The sequence below is a fragment of the Cynocephalus volans genome, chromosome X (genome assembly GCF_027409185.1).
Source record: "Cynocephalus volans isolate mCynVol1 chromosome X, mCynVol1.pri, whole genome shotgun sequence".
NCBI lineage: Eukaryota > Metazoa > Chordata > Mammalia > Dermoptera > Cynocephalidae > Cynocephalus > Cynocephalus volans.
This window is the reverse complement of record NC_084478.1, coordinates 73,820,688-73,841,578: the sequence shown is the minus strand read 5'-3', so window position 1 is coordinate 73,841,578 and position 20,891 is coordinate 73,820,688. Positions and strand designations below refer to the sequence as shown.

The 20,891-nt window shown below is 38.2% G+C and overlaps 1 protein-coding gene across 2 annotated transcripts in view; it reads left to right on the top strand.

Moving 5' to 3' along the window:
* Positions 1-20,891, top strand: part of ARHGEF9 (Cdc42 guanine nucleotide exchange factor 9) — a 147,627-nt gene that overhangs the window by 96,876 nt on the left and 29,860 nt on the right. The gene's annotated exons all lie outside the window — the stretch shown is intronic.

Sequence of the window (20,891 nt, the reverse complement as noted above, 5' to 3'; positions counted from 1 at the left end):
TTAGGGAGTGCCCCTCAATGAGAGTACTGAGTCACAAAACACCAAGTTAAACACTGTTATTTTTTCCAGGCTGGAACATGAACCACACATTTGTTTTAAGCCCTTTGTTCTATCCATGTGTATATATGTGCCATATCTTGCATTAATTGGTAAAGGGCCACAAAAAATTATTACTTTGTGTAGTGATAAATATAGTAATAAAAATAAATTTTTAAAAAATCTTTACCTATTTGTATTTGACAGTGGATTGAGGGAGCAAAATGAGCTTAGATTAAGACTGCCCCAGTGTTTAGCAATAAACTCAGAATGCCATCTCTGGAACCAATAGTTAGCTAGTTAATAGGGATAATAACTACCTCTGTCAGGAGCTGACCCCAGAAGAGAAAACTTTTAGGAATCCAGAACTCAACTAAACACCAATGCCTCTCTTAGCTACCCCCAACTCTACCTAGGACTTCCATAAAATCACAAGGCAGAATTTTTGAGGGTTAATTTAGGCAGCCAAGGAAATTTTCAGCTTATCAGCCATGTCACCAACAGGCAAGTGCCCATTCTTTCCATTAAGATATGTTTATGCTAAGAAAACTAGACATAGAGAGAAGCAGCAAACAATTAGGAAACTGGTTTATTTTAGAGTCCCCTACCCCTAGACCCTATTAATTTGGGCATCTGGGAAGCCAAGGCTGTGGTTACTTTAAGTAAAATATAAAACTGAGCTCTGGAAAGCACTGGCTGCAGGAGCCAGGATGCAAAACAATGAAGTAGAGGCTTGGAATAAAGAGGGCCAAACAAGACGAATAGTGGGCTAAGTTTAGGAGCCAAGGGTCAGCAGAAGACCAATATGGAGTGATGAATCAATTCTAAGCCAGCTAGTGGGAACTAATAATTAGGAAGAAACCAGAAGTCAAGACAGGGCTGGAGGTTCAAACCAGTCAAGTTGTAAGCATGGAGGAAGCAGGCAACAGGGACGACAAAAACAAGAGAAAACTTGAAGCAGACATAGTGTCCCTCATGTGGGAAACTTCTTGTTTTAGTGAGAACCATAGGTTTTCTTCCCAGAACAAAGCCAGCCTAGATTCTGATGTGTAAAGGCTACTAACTCCACATACCTGCAATCTTCTTGACACTGTCTTCTCAGACATGAGCATTCACAGGCCATTAAAACTATCTGATGTTTGTGTTGAGGCCATGGTTGAGGATTTCCATTTGGTATCTACAGTAGGCCTTTTTATTCAGCAAATAGGGTGTAAACATTTGAAAACAGATCACAGGGCCAAAAGAAGGTATGCAAAGAGGCAAAGTATTTTGTCTGCTGGGTTGTTTAGGGACCTCTTGCTATTATTACAAGACACTTCTTGAGATACAGCTGGGAGGAATGGACAAGACTTTTTGGAGGTGAAGATTTCTTTGACAGAAAATCCACAAAGGAAAGGAAGGGGAAGGATCTGGACTAGGATAAGGCAAGTAAGGCTCCTGTCTCACTTACCTCACTCACCTGAGACAGAATTTATTATTTTATTTTATTTATTTTTATAGAAATATAACTGATTGTACATATCTGTGGGGTACAACATTGAACATCAGTACCTGTGTGCAATATGTGATGCTCAAATCAGGATAATTAGAATATTCAGAATCACACAGTATAATCATTTCTTCTGTTCCTTTACTAATTTCTTACTGCCTCAATTTTGTTCTCTACTTTTGAAAGTTCAGTGAATTGTGATTGTTGTATCTTTCCTTCTTTGTTCAGTATGTTTAATTTTTTAGAACCCACGTATGAGTGAGGACGTGCAATATTTTGTTTTCTGTGCATGGCTTATTATACTCAATGTAATTTTCTCATGAATTGCCACTTGACTGTCTAAGAAACAGTGGCCTCTGTGGGTCCGGGCTGTTGGAGGGAGCCAGGAAAGGGGTGGGGGCTGGGTCTCTGTCACCACCAGAGCAGAAACGTAGCATGCAGACTTCATGGCATGGATATACCTGTTTCCAATATGGCTGTAATGGGCATGATATACCATACCAAGATGCCTTTTGAGAAGAAGTAGAGGTGAACCATAAAGAGAGAGGCCAGTTTCCTCCCTTCTCTGCAATCTAGAAGAAAAAATTTTTATCCAAGGACAGATCAGACTCCATCAGGCAGCTCACCACCTGACAGAAGGCAGGAATGCACTTAGGGACCTCACCAGGAACCTCAGGAAGCTCCCACATTACAGAAGGCAGGAGCATGTCTGGGGACTACAGCCCCCACCACTGCCAGAAATGCTACTTCCATGTGGGTTGTCCACCACAGCCACCACCATAGCCACTGCTGCTACAACAGTAGCCACGGCCACCATGCAGGTGGCCCACTGACCACTTAACTGCATTGACACAAGAAGAGTAACTAGCAGAGTCCAGAAAAAGAGGAGGACGTTTCTCTCCTCAAATTCCACTCAAGTAATAGAAGAAGCAACCATTCTACCAGATGACCAGACATCAATCTAGTGATACCAGAAATGTGAAAAAATAAAAATATGACACCACCAAAGGAATACAGTAATTCTCAAGTACCAGAACCTATACAGCTGGAAACCCTTGAAATGACTGAAAAGGAATTCCAAGAAACAATCTTAAGGACACTCAATGAGATATAAGAAGACTGAGTTAGACAACACAATGAAATAAGAAAACATATCCAGGATATGAAGGAGGAAATTTACAAAGAAATTAATACCTTAAAAAAGAATGTAGCAGAACTCATGGAACTGAAGGATTCATTCAGTAAAATAAAAAACACAACCATGAGCATAAGCAGAAGAATTTCTGACCTTGAAAAGGGTCTTTTTGAAATAACCCAGATGGTTAAAAAGAAAGAAAAAAGAATCCCCCCAAAATGAAGAAAATATAAGAGAGCTAGAAGACAACCTTAAATGCACAAGCATTTCAATCAGTGGGTGTTCCAGAAGGGCAGGAGAAAGGAAAAGGCATTGAAAACCTATTCAATGAAATAATAATGGAAAACTTCCCAGGTATAGGGAGACACACGGACCTTTAGATCCAGGAGGCTCAAAGTTCCCCAAAGAGATTCAACCCAAAAATATCCTCTCCAAGACGCATTACAGTCAAACTGGCTAAGCTCAAAGACAAAGATATAATCTTTAAAAAAGCAAGAGAAAAGCATCAAGTCACCTAAAAGGGAGCCTCTATCTGACTAACAGAAGACTTCTCAACAGAATCTCTATAAGCCAGAGAAAACAGTATGATATATTTAAAATACTAAATGAAAAAATCTTGCCAGCCAAGAATACTGTACCCAGCAAGGCTGTCTTTCAGAAATGAGGGAGAAATAGGGTATTTTCCAGACAAACAAAAACTGTGGAAGTTCAGCACCACATGACCAGCCCTGCAAGAAATTCTCCAGGGACTCCTGCATCTGAAATCCAACAAACAATAATCACTACAATCAATAATCTAGAAACAACAGAACCCACTGGTAGAACAATAAGGCAAAAGAGAAAGAAATTATATCTTTCCACCTCAACAAACCAACAAACACCAAAGACAATAAAAGGTGAAGAAAAGAACAAAAAATATTTAAAACATCCAAACAAAAATCAGCAAAATTCCAGGAGTAAGACAATATCTTTCAATAACAACCATAAGTGTAAATGGAATAAATTCCCCATTCAGAAGAGACAGACTGACTGATTGGATTAAAAAGCTAGACTTGAACTCTATGCTGTCTGCAAGAGACTCACTTCACCTTTAAAGACCCATACAGACTGATAGTGAAGGGATAGAAAAAGATACACAATGCAAATGGAAAACAAGAATGAACAGGAGTAACTATTCTTATATCAGATAAAATAGACCTTAAGCCAAAAACCATAAAAGGAGTCAAAGAAGACCATTATATAATGATAAAGGGATCTATCCAGTAAGAAGACATAACATTCATAAATATGTACACACCCAATACCAGAGCACAAAGATATACAAAGCAAACACTATTAGACTAAAGAAAGAGATATACCCCAATACAGTAATAGTTGGGTACCTGGACACCCCTCTCTCAGCATTGGACAAATCATGTAGGTAACAAATTGACAGAGAAACATAGGTTTTAAACTACACTTTACACAAATTGGACCTGGCAGATATCTACAAAACATTTCATCCAACAACTACAGAACATACATTCTTCTCATTAGCACATGAAACATTGTCTGGAATAGAGGAAATGTTAGGTCACAAATCAAGGCTCAACAAATTTTAAAAAACTGAAATCACCTGAAGTGCAACTTGAAATCACCTGAAGTGTCTTTCCAGACCACAAAGTTTGAAAACTATCAATAACAAGTGAAATTCTTGAAACTATACAAATACATAGAGAAATTAAGCAACATACTCCTGAACAACCTATGGGTCCAAGAAGAAACTAAATGGGAAATCAAAATATTTTTTGAAACCTAACTTAAAAGCATAATGTTATTTCATTATAAAATATATTGCATGTGCCACTTGTTAAATGAATTCTAAATCAATTGAGTGCCTTCTTCAAAGGATCAAAATAAAGCTTTGGTATGTCTGTGGTCTAACTGCTGACTGAAAGATAAGACAGCCCCCCACACATCTGCTACTGACATTACTGGCTGCTGGCTCTAGGCCCTAGTCTGGACAAGTCCCTGGTACTCCACACCTTTCCTCAGTGGGCCCTTCCTAGATAAGAAGCACAGACTGCCTGTGTCAAAAGCTCCCTTATGTCACATGACGTACCACTCACTGGGTTGTGAGCAGCTAGGATACCTGGCTGAGTTCAAACAGAGCTGGTCTCTAAGTAAGGATTATTCAGAGCATTCTTAATGAAAGATTCACCAAGCCAGAAAGCTTGTAGTCAACCATTCAGCTATTTTTGCTTTTGAGGAAACAGTGGGTCTTTATATGGTTCACAATTGAAGAACCATTTTGATATCTGGAAGGGGAGGGAGTCTAGAGATTGAGTACTATGAAAAAAAAACTCTTGAGCTTGCAGGTTGTTGAGCACATGAATGTGCCAGGCAGGTGGCATGTCCAGAGGGTATGGAAGCTCTGCACCACCCCCCTCCTTGTTACACATTTCTTCCATTTGGCCTTTCCTGAGTGGTCCCCTTTATAATAAGCCAGTAAGGATTTATTTTCATTCCAATTTAAAGTAGCTTGATTAAAACCTCAAAGAACTAGAAAAACAAGGACAATACAATCCCAAAATTAGTAGATGGAAAGAAATAATTAAGATTATAGCAGAACTAAATGAAATAGAGAATTGAAAAATTATACAAACATAAATGAAACAAAAAGTTGGTTTTTTGGAGGTAAACAAAATAGACAAACCATTAGCTAGGCTGACTAATAAAAGAGAAGACCCAAATAACAAAAACTAGAAATGAAAAAGGAGGCATTACACCCAATACCAGAGAAATATAAAAAATCATTAGATACTATTATAAACAACTGTTCAACAATAAACTTGAAAACCTACAGGAAACGGATAAATTTTGTACACATAAAAAATACTGAGACTGAATCAAGAAAAAATAGAAAACCTAAACAGACCAATTACAAGCAATGAGATTGAAGCAATAAACAGCAGACTACCAAGAAAAAAAAGCCTAGGACCAGACAGCTTTACTGCTGAATTTTACCAAACTTTTAAAGAAGAACTAATACCAATTCTCTTCAAACTTTTCCAAGAAATTGAAACATGCACCAGTTTCCCAAACTCATTATATGAGGCCAGCATCATCTTGATACCAAAACCAGACAAAGTTACAACAAAAAAAGAAAACTGCATGCCAATATCTATGATGAACTAAGACACAAAAATCTTCAACAAAATATTAGCAGAATACAGCAACACATCAAAAAAAAAAAAGTACGCATCATGATCCAGTGGGATATATCCAAGGGATGCAAAGATGGTTCAACATATGTGAGTCAATAATGTGATACACCACAACAACAAAATCGAGGACAAAAACTATTTAATTATCTCAATAGACACAGAAAAAGCATTTGACAAAATTCAACATGACTTCATAAGAAAAGCTCTCAGCAAATTAGGTATAGAAGGAAAGTATCTCAACAGAATGTAAGCAGTATACAACAAACCCAATGCCAATATCATTCTTAATGTGGAAAAGCAGAAAGCCTTTCCCTTAAGAACAGGAACAAGACAAGGATGCCTACTCTCCCCACTCCTATATAACATAGTATTGGAAGTACTAGCCGGAGAAATAAGGCAAGAGAAAGGAATAAAATGCATCCAGATTGGAAAGGGTGAAGTCAAACTCTGTGTTTGCAGGCGACGCGATCTTATTTATAGAAAAACCTAAAGATTCTACAGAAATAATCTCAGAGCTGATAAATGATTTCAGTAAAGTTGCAGGATCCAAAATCAACATGCAAAATCAATAACCCAATAATGAACTAGCAGCAAAAGAAATCAAGAAAGTAAGCCTATTTACAATAATCACCAAAAACTAAAATATCTAATTTTAACCAAGGAGGTGAATGATCTTTACAACAAGCACTACAAATCACTGCTGAAAGCCTTTGAAGTGGACACAAAAAGGTGGAAAGACATTCCATACTCTTGGATTAGAAGAATTAACACTGTGAAAATGCCCATACTACCCAAAGCAATTTACAGATTCAATGCATTCCCCATCAAAATACCAATGACATTCTTCACAGAAATAGAAAAAATAATTCTAACATTCATATGAACAACAAAAGATCCCAAATAGCCAAAGCATTTCTTAACAAATAAAGCATGAGGCATTATACTACCTGACTTCAAATTATACTACAAAGCTATAGTAACCACAACAGCATGGTACTGGTGTAAAAACAGACACTTGGACCAATGGAACAGAATAGAGAACCTAGAAGTCAACCCACATACTTACATCCAGCTGAGCTTTGACAAAGTCAACAAGGACATACATTGGGGAAAAGACTGCCTCTTCAATAAATGGTGCTGAGAAAATTGGACATCCATATGTACAAGAATGAAACTAGACCTGCACCTCTTTCCATATACCAAAACCAACTCAAAATGGATTAAGCACTTAAGTATATGACCTGAAACTGTAAAATGACTAAAAGAAAACCTACCAGAAACACTTCTGCATGTAGGACTGGGCAAAGACTTTATGAATAAGACCCCAAAAGTGGAGGTGGAGGCTCCGCAGAAACCACATGCCCTGTGGGGCCACCACCACACGATCCAGCAGGTAGGCTTCACCACCACCACCTGGCTCCATTCCTAGCCCAGCCCAGTGCGCACGGAGAAGGGAGACATCCGGCAGGGGAGGTGGGGGCTCCGCAGGGACCACACCACTGCCACACAATCCAGCAGCCTGGCCCAGTGTGCATGCAGTGGGGAGATGTCCAGTGGGGGAGGTGGAAGCTCCACAGAGTCCACACCACAGCTGCATGATCCAGCAGCCCGGCCCAGTGCATATGGAGCAGAGAGACGTCCAGCAGGGGAGGCAGAAGCTCCATAGAGAGCACACACCCTGTGGGGCTGCTGCCACGCAATCCAGCAGGTAGGCTTCACCGCCACCACTCAGCTCCATCCCAGCCTGGCCCAGTGTGCATGGAGCAGGGAGACGCCCAGCAGAGGAGGTGGAAGCTCCACAGAGACCACACGCCCTGTGGGGCCGCAACCACACGATCCAGCAGGTAGGCTTCACTGCTGCCACCCGGCTCCATCCCCAGGCTGGCCCAGTGTGCATAGAGCAGGGAGACATCCAGCAGGGGAGGTGGAAGCACTACAGAGACCACACGCTCTGTAGTGCCTCCATGCATCCCAGCAGCCCAGTTCAGTGTGTGTGGAACAGGGAGATGTCCATCAGGGGAGGTGGAAGCTTGGCAGAGACCACACACACTGCGGTACTGCCCTGGAACTGAGCAGCCTGGCCAAGTGCATGCTGAAGAGAGAGGTGGCTCCCAGGAGGGGCCTAAGACCCAAGATAACCACACATGCAAGGCACTAGTGGCCAACTGAGCAGACACTGAGGTAGCTATACCAAATTGGCAACCACAGCAACATCTTAGTCAGACAATAGTGTCAAACCTGTGGACTGTGAAACCCCCTGCCACAATGAATAAACATCAAAGAAAAGATACCAGAAATACAAAAAGTCAAGAAAGTACACCACCAAAGGGTAATAACTCCAAAGCTCTAGATCCTATAAAACAAGAAGCCCTTGAAATGTCTGACAAGGGATTCGAGTGATAATTCTAAGGAAACTGAATGAATACAAGAAAACTCAGCTAGACAACATGAAGAAATGAGGAAAAGTATACAGGACATGAAAGAAGAAATGTACAAGGAAATCAGTGCCCTGAAAAAGAATGTAGCAGAGCTTGCCAGGCTGAAGAATTCATTCAGTGAAATAAAAAACACAAGAGAGAGTTTAACTGGCAGGCTTGCAGAAGTAGAAGAGAGAACTTCTGACCTTAATGTGGTCTGTTTGAAATAACACATAAAGACAAAAAAAAAAAAAGAAAAAGAAAAAAAGAATTAAAAGCATTGAAGAAAATCTAAGAGATATCAGAGAACCTTAAGCGCTCAAATATCTGAGTCAGTAGTATACCAGAAAGGGAGGAAAAAAGGAGATTGCATTGAAAAAATATTCAGCAAAACAGTGGCAGAAAACTTCCCAGTTTTGGAAAAGACACAGATCTTCAGATTCACGAAGCTCAAAGATTCCCAAACGTATTTAACCTAAAAAGGTCTTCTCCAAGACATGATATAGTCAAATTGGCAAAACTCAAAGGCAAAGAGAAAATCTTAAAAGCTGGAAGAGAGAAGCATCAAATCACCTATAAGGGAGCCCCAGTCAGACTAACATCAGAGTTTTCATCACAAACCCTCAAAGCCAGAAAGGAATAGGATGATATATTCAAAATACTAAAAGACAGAGCTTGCCAGCCAAGAATACTCTAACCTGCAAGGCTATCCTTCTGAAAAGAAGGGCAAATAGTATATATCTCAGACAAACAAAAACTGCAGGAGTTCACTACAACATGACCACCCTTACAAGAATTTCTCAAGGGAGTACTGAGTTTGGTACCTGAAAAATAGCTACCACTGCCATAAAAACCCGAGAAAAATCAAAACCCACTAGTGTAATAAAAAGGGAATCCATGAAGAGAACACAAACATAAAGGCTATTCACAACCAAAGGAACCAACAAACACAGAAACCAAACAGTAAATCAGAAAGCAAGGAACAAAAGACACCTAAGACATCCAAACAAAAATCAATAAAATGCTAGGATTAAATCAACAATTTTCAATAACAACTTTTAATGTAAAAGGCTTAAATTCCCCAATCAAAAGACACAGACTGGCTGACTGGATTAAAAAGGAGGACCCAACTATATGCTGCCTTCAAGAGACCCACCGCACCTATAAAGACTCACATAGACTAAGAGTGAAAGGATAGAAAAAGATTTACCTTGAAAACAGAAATGAAAAATGAGCTGGAGTAGCTATTCTTATATCTGATAAAATTGACATTAAACTAAAAACCATAAAAAGAGATAATGAGGGTCACTACATAATGATAAAAGGATTGATCCATTAAGTAGACATAACAATTGTAAATATATACGCACCCAATGCTGGAGCAGCCAGGTTTATAAAACAAACTCTACTAGACATAAAGAAGGAAATAGACACTAATACCATAACAGCAGGGGACCTGAACACCCCACTGTCAATATCAGACAGATCAGATAGGCAAAGAATCAGTAGAGAAACACAAGATCTAAACAACACTCTAGACCAATTGGACTTGGCACATATCTACAGAACATTCCATCCAACAACCTCAGAATATTCATTCTTCTCATCAGCACATGGATCATTCTCCAGGATAGATCACATGTTAGGTCACAAATCAAGTCTCAACAAATTCAAAAAAATTGGAATTATCCCATGTATTTTTTCAGACCACAATGGATTAAAATTAGAAATCAATAACAAATGAAATTCTGGAAACTATACAAACACATGGAAACTAAACAGCATTCTAGTTAATGACATATGGGTCCAAGAAGAAATCAAGCAGGAATCAAATAATTTATTGAAACTAATGAAAATAATAATACATCATACCAAATCCTGTAGGATACTGCAAAAGCAGTACTAAGGGGGAAATTTATTGCATTAAATGCTTACTTCAGAAAAATGGAAAGATGGCAAGTGAACAACCTAACACTTTACCTTAAAGAACTAGAAAAAGAAGAACAATCAAAACCCAAAGTTAGCAGATGGAAAGAAATCATTAAGATTAGAGCAGACCTGAATGAAATTGAAACCCAAATAGCAGTAGAAAAGACCAACAAATCAAAAAGTTGGTTTTTTGAAAAGATAAATAAAATTGACAAACCATTAGCATGGCTAACTATAAAAAGAAGAGAGAAGATCCAAATTATAAAAATTAGAAATGAAAAAGGTGATATTACAACTGATACATCTGAAATACAAGGAAACATTCGAGACTAATATAAACAACTATAGGCCAACAAGGTTGAAAATCTGGAGGAGATGGATAAATTTCTGGACACACACAAGCCCCCAAAACTGAGCCATGAAGATGTAGAAAATCCGAACAGACCAATAACAATAAAGGAGATTGAACCTGTTATCAGAAAGCTCCCAACAAAGAAAGGCCCTGAACCAGATGGATTCACAGCAGAATTTTACCAAACATTCAAAGAGGAATTGACACCAATTCTTTATAAACTATTCCCAAAGATTGAAATAGAGTCATATCTCCCAAACTCATTCTATGAATCAAACAGCACCCTGATAATAAAACCAGATAAAGATACAACTAAAAAAGGAAACTAGAGGCCAATATCCTTGATGAATATAGATGCAAAAATCCTCAATAAAATACTAGCAAACAGAATACAGCAACACATACGTAAATTTATACACTACGATCCAGTGGGATTCATTTCAGGGATGCAAGGTTGGTTCAACATATGCAAATCAATAAATGTGATACACCATATTAATAAACTCAAACACAAGGACCATATGATCATATCTATAAATGCTGAAAAAGCATTTGATAAAGTTCAGCTCTCATTCATGACAAAGACCCTCTATAAGTTAGGTATAGAGGGAAAGTATCTCAACATAATTAAAGCCATATATGCCAAACCCACTGCCAATATCATCTTGAATGGGGAAAAGCTGAAAGCTTTTCCTTTAAGAACAGGAACTAGACAAGGATGCCCACTCTCACCACTCCTATTCAACATAGTGTTGGAAGTACTAGCCAGAGCAATCAGAGAAGTGAAGGAAATAAAAGGCATTCAGATTGGAAAAGATGAAGTCAAACTGTCCCTGTTTGCAGATGACATGATCCTATATATCGAACACCCTAAAACCTCTACAAAAAAACTGTTGGAATTGATAAATGATTTCAGCACAGTAGCAGGATACAAAATCTACACACAAAAATCAGTAGCATTTCTTTTCTCCAATAGTGAACATGCAGAAGGAGAAATCAAGAAAGCCTGCCCATTTACAATAGCCACCAAAAACATAAAATACTTAGGAATTGAGTTAACCAAGGATGTGAAAAATCTCTATAATGAGAACTACAAACCACTGCTGAGAGAAATTAGAGAGGATACAAGAAGATGGAAAGATATCCCATGCTCTTCGATTGGAAGAATCAACATTGTGAAAATGTCCATACTAGCCAAAGTGATAGACAAATTCAATGCAATTCCAATCAGAATTACAATGTTTTTCTCAGAAATGGAAAAAAACTCTCCAGACATTTAGATGGAATAACAAAAGACCACGCATAGCCAAAGCAATGCTGAGCAAAAAGAATAAAGCTGGAGGCATAATACTATCTGACTTTAAACTATACTCCAAGCTATAATAACGAAAATAGCATGGTAATGGCATAAAAACAGACACACTGATCAATAGAATAGAATAAAGAATCCAGAAATCAACCCAAATGCCTACAGCCATCTGATCTTTGACAAAGGCACGAAGACTGTACACTGGGGAAGAGACTGCCTCTTCAGCAAATGGTGCTGGGATAACTGGATGTCAATATGCAGCAGAATGAAAGTCGACCCATACCTCTCACCATATACTAAAATCAACTCAAAATGGATTAAAGAATTAAATATACACCCTGAAACAATAAAACTGCTTAAAGAAAACATAGGAGAAGCACTTCAGGAAGTAGGACTGGACACAGACTTCATGAATACAACCACAAAAGCACAGGCAACCAATGAAAAAATAAACAAATGGGATTATATTAAACTAATAAGCTCCTGCACAGCAAAAGAAACAATTAACAGAGTTAAAAGATAACCCACAGATTGGGAGAATATATTTGCAAAATATGCATGTGGCAAAGGATTAATATCCAGAATATACAAGGAACTGAAACAACTTTCCCCCAAAAAAACCAAGCAACCCAATTAAAAAATGGGCGAAAGAGCTAAATAGCCATTTCTCAAAGGAAGATATATGAATGGCCAACAGACATATGAAAAAATGCTCAACATCACTCAGCATTCGTGAAATGCAAATTAAAACCACACTGAGATACCATCTCACCCCAGTTAGGATGGCTAATATCCAAAAGACTCTGAACGATAAATGCTGGCAAGGTTGCGGAGAAAAAGGAACTCTCATACATTGTTGGTGGGACCGCAAAATGGTGCAGCCTCTATGGAAAATGGTATGGAGGTTCCTCAAACAATTGAAGATAGATCTACCATATGACCCAGCTATCCCACTGTTGGGAATATACCCAGAGGAATGGAAATCATCAAGTCAAAGGTATACCTGTTCCCCAGTGTTCATCGCAGCACTCTTTACAATAGCCAAGAGTTGGAACCAGCCCAAATGTCCATTATCAGATGAGTGGATATGGAAAATGTGGTATATCTACACAATGGAATACTACTGAGGTATAAAAAAAAAAAATACTGCCATTTGCAATGACATGGGTGGACCTAGAGAGAATTATATTACGTGAAACAAGTCAGGCACAGAAAGAGAAATATCACATGTTCTCACTTACTTGTGGGAGCTAAAAATAAATACAAAAAAAAAAAGCGGGGGTGGGGGTAAGAAGATATAACAATTGCAATTTCGTGAAACTGATATGACAAGCATACAGAAAGGACATTGTTGGGAGGGAGGGGGGAGAGGGAGAAGGGAGGGTGGTTTTGGTAATTGGCCACAATAATCAACCACATTGTATATCGACAAAATAAAATAAAGTAAAATATTTAAAAAAAAATTGATTTTCATATGCTGTTCATGTCCTCAAATTATTATTAGAAAAATGTTAAACTACATAAAAAAAAAATCTTTTATGGTGACGAAAAAAAGAAAAAAAAAATAAAAGATCTCCAAAAGCACAGGCAAGAAAAGAAAAAAATGGGATTATATCAAATTAAAATGCTTCTGTACAGAACAAGAGACAATTGACAGATCAAAAAGACAGCCTGCAAAATGGGAGTAATTATTTGCAAACGATGTATCTTACAAAGATTAATATCCAGAATATATAAGGAACTCAAACAAGTTAATATTTAAAAAAAAGTCACCCGATTTAAAAATGGGCAAAGGAGCTGAATAGGCCTTTCTCACAGGAACATGCACAATTGGTCAGTAGACACATGAAAAACCACTCAACATCACTAAGCACCCTGGAAATGCAAATCAAAGCCATTGAGATACCATTTCATGTCAGTTAGACTGTCCATTATCAAAACGATAGAGAATAACAAATGCTGGCGAGGTTGCAGAGAAAGTGAACACTCCTACACTCTTAGTGGGACTGTAAATTTTTGTAGCCATTTTGGAAAACAGTATGGAGGTTCCTCAAACTATTACAGATAGAACTGCTGTGCAATCCCCATCCAGCAATTTCACTGTTGGGTATATACACAAAGAGTGGAAATCATCATGTTGAAGGGATGCCTGCACTCCCATATTTATCACAGCTCTAGTTATAATAGCCAAAAATTGTAACCCAACCTAATGTCCATCCCTGGATGACTGGATCAGGAAAATATGGCATATATGCACAATGGCAGTCACATCTGCTGCACATGTATCTCCCACCCCCAGATGCGCTACCACTGCGGGGTGGGGGCGTAGCATAGTTCCCCCTGGAGGTGGGTCACCAGAGAGTGGGTCTGCACTTGCTCACCTGTTTCCCCCAGCTCCGCTGGTGACCCTCCTTATGCCAGTTCAGTTGAGCGATTGGCAGGCCACCTACATGGCAAAAGTGGCTGCTGTGTCAGTGGGGCAGGCCACCCTTGAAGCAGCAGTAGCAGCAGGCCACCCTTGTGCAGGTGGTGGCTGTAGCAGATGCCCCACACTCTTGGTGGATGTATGCAAGGGCTGCTGTCAGCTCTTAAGGTCCTCACACTCTTGCAGACTGTATGCAGGGGCTGCCCTGAGCTCCTGAGGTCCCCATGCTCTTTCCTGCTGTTGGCAGTGGCTGCCCTTGGCTCAGGTGTACAATTTAAATGGATGCCCAAAAGCTCAGTAATGCTTTGTACAGGGGAGAAACGGGACAAACAAGCTAAATAATCAAGCATGGCTACATTAAGCTTTTTGATGAGCTCATATTTAAAAAGAAGGAGACAAGAGCCCCTAGCAAATGGGTAGGTAATATACATTTTACATATGATATAGTATTTAACAAGTGACAAAAAATAGTTCCATCAACCCTAGAATGAGTCAAAATTAATTTAAAAATACTCAAGAGAATATCAATGATATTTAAAAATCTGTTTAAATAAAGAAGAAAAAAGAAGTGATAGTCTGATAATCCCCCGTTTGAGGCAGATGAGTTAGTGTTAACAGAGGAACATAAATTATTTCTGTTAAGGGAAAGAGAGCATAAACCTGACTGAAAAGGAATCAAGGCCAAAAGATAGGAGGTTGTAAGAAACCACCTCATTGCTCTGAATTCATTCTTTCGTGCTCTATGCTAGCCAGCTCTGCTTTCATGGGGCTTGTAATTTAACACAATTTGAGTGTGATTATTTTAAAAACATAACATCCCCAGGTACTGAAATAATTCTCACATGTCCCCAGTTGAATTGCTGTAGAAAAGTTTGAGAAAATTATGGGTTGCAGGATATCTGTGAGAACACTAGAGATAGGAGATTGTACCAGTTTTCAAAACGGAAAATACTATATTCTGGAAAACAAAGACTGACAGTAAAGTAATAATGAACTAGTATTTGTTGAGTACCTCTATGATTCTGTTCTAAGAACTTTACATTCATCAACTCAATTTAATCCTCACAACAAACCTATGAAGTAAGTACTATTATTATTCCCATTTTAAATATATGTAAAGTAAGATATATAGAAGTGTATAATTTTCCCAAGGTGATACATAGCTAGTAAGTGATAGAGGGAGGAAATGAATCCAGGCAAGTTTGCTCCAGATTTCACACTGGTAACCTCTATGTCATTATTGCCATTGAGCTTGTCAGAAATCTGCAATAGATTATTACACAGTCTGTGAACATTTAGAAAGAGAGGCAGTGACTATAAGGGGCTCAGTATTGGTTTCGTAAGAGCAAGTTATGTCCCATAAAGCTCAGTTTCTATTTTGACAGTACTTAGATTAGTTGATGGGAGGATTGCATTGGACAGAGGGTATTTGGATTTTAGTCCAGCATTTCAGATTCTCCCATGGGTTGCTTGCAAACAGAAGCAATATGGAGTGATAGATAATATATAAACTTTGTGGTGAGTCAATTTGGGGCTCAATTCCTGGTTTCAGCACTCAACAACTGTATGATTTCAAGTAGGTGACTTTTCACTTTCTGTACCTCCGTTATGTCATTTTTAAAATGTGGATAATAACTACAGGGTTTTTGTGAAGATTAAATGAAATTAGTGCCCATAAAATGCCTGATAGAGTGCCTGGTACCTAGTAGGTGCTCATTAATCTTAGTCTCCCCCTACCCACAACAAAGAAATAGGCAACTTTATAAGGTAGTGAGCTCCCATCGCTAGATATACCCAAATATAGGCTAGATGATTACCTGCCAGTGATAGTATAGGAGACATTGAAACACTAACTGATCTCCGTCTGAGATCATGTGTCATGTGTCGAAGCCATAAGTTCCCATCCAACTCTTAAGATTCTCTTCATTCCCAATCAGTTATGCAAAAATGCCCATTTTGTAAATTGGAAGTCGAGATTGGCTGAGCCACTCAGAACAGCTTTGACAACTTGTAGTTTATTTCAGAATGTGTGTGTGTATGTGTGAAGGTACTTTTAAAATGGCAATTACAGTAGGTGGGAAAAATATTGATGGCTTCTAATTATGTTACCCCTTCTTTACCTTTTGCTGACCTCTCTTTTCTTTTCACTTTTTAATTTTTTTGAAAAATTCAGATAAAACTCTTTATTTCTATTTTCTTTTTCCTCTGTGTGGGCTGTCTCTGCTCCTCTGTGTCTCATTGCCTTCCTGATGTGATTATTTTGGAAAGTATTTTGCTGCTTTGGGGGGATCCCCCCCTTTTTTTCTTTTTCCTTTTTACTCTTTCCTGTGGAAGGGAGTAGATTCCCTTTCCCTATTTATTCACTAATATTCCTACAGCCCTGCGGTTATCCCAAATAAACTTTTCCCTGCATCCTCTGTCCTCAGTGGTGCCTGTCTGGATATGCTGTGTTGTCTGTCCCCTGTGTCATAACTGCTCTATATTTCTATTGCTTTCACCTTATTCTGGGGAATCAGAACTAAACAGAATATAATGATGCTGGGCAGAGGACTTTTTCTGTTCAGGGAAGTTTTTGCATTTGGACCATTTCTTCTTCCACAGAAGGGGCAGACATGGAGGATGAGTCAGTTAGGACAACTTATAAATACAACAATAGCAACAGAAATGGGCATAGGGCAGAAAGAAGATGGGAACTTGAAACCTAAACACCTGGGTACTAGACTCCACTCTATTAGTAATTTGTCTAACCTTTGGCCAGTTCTTCAATGTCAAATCAGGCTGATGATAGAACTCATCTAAGAAGGCTTTGTGGGAGAATCACCTGAAGTAGTGGGGAGTGGTAGAGTGGTGTTGAGGCCAAACTAGAGGATACCAATCTCCTTATTCACATGAGCTGTATGACCTTAGGCAAAACTCTCCATCCTTAAAATTCTCCCCTCATTTGCAAAATGGGAATGATAATGGTATCTACAAGGAAGTGAGGTTATGATGGTTAAATCAGAGAATGCAGGTACAGTGCTTGGCAAATAGTAAGTACCTCATAAATATTAGCTACTGGACAGATGGCAGGAGTATGCATGGGGTCCAGAGCAGGAACCATGGTCAGCACACCCTGCCCAACAGAAGGTAAGTGGAAAACATTTCCATGCAAGTGGCCCTCCAAGCTACCACCACAGCCACAGCCACAACTGGTGCAAAATCAACTCACTGCCACAGCCACCATGCAGGCACACTGACAGCCACTTGACTGCACTGACACAAGGTGAGTCACCAGTAGAGACCAGAAAAAGAAGAGAAAGTCTCTCTCTTCAAAGCTCACTCCAAAGTGATAAAAGAAGCAGCTTCTCTACTAGATGACCAGACATCAATGTAGAGATACTAGAAATATGAAAATCCAAGAAAATATGACACTGCCAAAAGAATACAGTAGTTCTCATATACCAGACCATATAGAGAAGGAAACCCTCAAAGTGACTGAAAAGGAATTCTGAGCAACAATCTTAAGGAACCTCAATGAGATATGAAAAAAATCCCAGACAACATAACATAATGAGGAAAAGAAATCCAGGGTACGAAGTAGGAAATTTACAAAAAGATTAATACCTTATAAAGAAATGTAGCAGAACCCATAGAACTGAAAGATTCATTCAAACATATAAAAACACAACCAAGAGCTTAAACAGCATGCTAGAACAAGCAGAAGAAAGAATTCCTGATCTTAAAGACAGTCTTTTTGAAATAACCCAGGTAGACAAATAATAATAATAATTTTTTTAAATGAAGAAAATCTAAGAGAGCTAGCAGACAACTTTAAGTGCACAAATCATGGGTGTTCCAGAAGGAGAAGAAAAAGGAAAGGGCATTGAAAACATATTCAATGAAATAATAACACAAAACTTCTCAGGTATAGGGAGAGATATGGACTTTCAGATCCAGGAGGCTCAAAGATCCCCAAACAGATTCAATTCAAAAAGATCCTCTCTGAGACACATTATAGTCAATCTGTCAAAACTCAAAGATGCAGTCCTAAAAGCAGCGATAGAAAAGCATCAGGTCACTTAAAAGGGAGCCCCAATCAGACTAACAGCAGACTTCTCAACAGAATCTACAAGCCAGAAGAAGATAGGATGATATACTTAAGATACTAAAAGAAAAATTTGCCAGCTAAGAATACTATACCCAGCAAAGCTATCCTTCAGAAATGAGGCAGAAATAGTATATTTTTCAGACAAACAAAAACTGGGAGTTCACCTCTACATGATAATCCCTGCCAGAAATCCTTAAGGGAGTCCTACATCTGGAATCGGAAAACAATAATCACTACCATGAATATACAAGAAAGAGCAAAACACACTGGTAGAACAAAAAAGCAAAAGAGAAAGAGAAACTAAATTTTCCCACCTCAAAAAATTAACAAACATCAAGGACAAATAATTAAAGGGGAAGAAAGGAACAAAAGATATTTAAAACATGCAAACAAAAATTGATAAAGTGCAAGAGGTAAAACAGTACTTTTCAATAACATCCCTAAATGTAAATGGATTAAACTCCCCACTCAGAAGACAAAGACTGACTGATTGGATTAAAAAGCAAGACCCAAATATATGCTGTCTTCAAGAGACTCATCTATTCTGTAAAAACACACACAGGTGAATAATGAAGGGATTGAAAGAGATATATCATGCAAACGGAAACCAAAATCGAGGAATAGCTATTCTTATATTGGGTAAAACAGACTGTAAACCAAAAACCATAACAAGAGACAAAGAAGGCTACTATATAATGATAAATGCATCTATCCAGTAAGAAGATATAACTATCCCAAATATATATGCACCCAACACTGGAGCATCCAGATATGTAAAGCACACACTATTAGGCCTAAAGAAAAAGATATATACCCAAATATGATAATAGTATTGAACTCTCCTCTCTCAGCACTGGACAGATTATCTAGGCAACAAATCAGCAGAGAAACACAGGACTTTAACTACACTTCAGACCAATCAGATATCTATAGAACAGACCTGGCAGATATCTATAGAACATTTCATCCAAAAACTGCAAAATATACAATCTTCTCATCAGCACATGGAACATTCTCCAGGATAGTCCATATGTCAGGTCACAAATTAAGTCTCAACAAATTTTTTTAAAAGTTGTAAACATTTCAAATATCTTTTCAGGCCACAATGGATTGAAACTACAAATCAATAACAAGCAAAACTCAGAAAACTTTACAAATACATGGAAATTATACAACAGTTTGTGAATAACCTTTGGGTCCAAGACAAAACAGGAAATCAAGAAATTTATTGAAACTAACACAAATAAAGATACCTCATACCAAAATCCATGGGATACTGCAAAAGCAGTACTAAGCAGGAAGTTTATTGCAATAAATGCTTACATCAAAAGAACAGAAAGGTTTCAAATAAACAACTTAATGCTACACCTCAAAGAACTAGAAAAACAAGAGCAATTCAATCCTAAATGTAGTAGACAGAAATAATTAAGAAAGATCAGAGCAGAACTAAATGAAATAGAGACCTGAAAAACAATTTTAAAGATCAATAAAACAATAAGTTGTTTTTGTGAGAAGAAAAACAAAGTAGACGAACCATTAGCCAGACTAACTAAAAAAAGAAAAGACCCACATGAAAATGAGAAAAGAGAAAGTAGGTATTACAACCAATACCACAGAAATACAAAGAATCATTAGAGATCATTATAAACAGCTCTATGCCAAAAAATTTGAAAACCTAGAGGAAATCAATAAATTTTTGGATGTATACAGACTACCAAGACTTAATGAAGAAGAAATTGGAAACTTGAACAGACCAGTAGCAATCAAGGAGATTGAAGCAGTAATCAGCAGTCTCCCAACAAAGAAAAGCCCAGTATTGGATGGCTTCACTGCTGAATTCTACCACACGTTTAAAGAGGAACTAATACCAGTTCTCTTCAAACTATTCGAAACAGTTGAAACAGAAGCAATTCTCCCATTCTATGAAGCCAGCATCACCTTGATACCAAAAGCTAAGATACAACATAAGAAGATAACTCCATGCCAATATCTCTGATGAACATCGATTCAGAAATCCTCAGCAAAATATTAGCAATCAGAACCCAGGAACACATCAAAAAAAATTATACACCATGATCAAATGGAATTTGTCCCAGTGATGCAAGGATCACAAGTCAATAAATCACAACAACAAAATCAAAGATAAAAACCATATGATTATCTCAATAGACGCAGACAAAGCACTTGATAAAATTCAACATCTCTTGATGATAGAGACTCTCAGCAAATTAGGTATAGAAGGAAATTATCTCAACCAAATAAAAGCCATACATGACAAACTAATTGCCAATGTCATCCTGAATGGGAAAAACTGAAAGCTTTTCCCTTAAGAACAGGAACAAGACAAGGATGCCTACTCTCACCACTTCTATGTAACATAGTTTGGAAGTACTAGCCAGAGCAATAAGGCAAGAGAAAGAAATAAAGGGCATCCAGGTTGGAAAATACAAAGTTATACTGTCCCTGTTTGTAGGTGACATGATCTTATACATAAAAAAAACCCTAA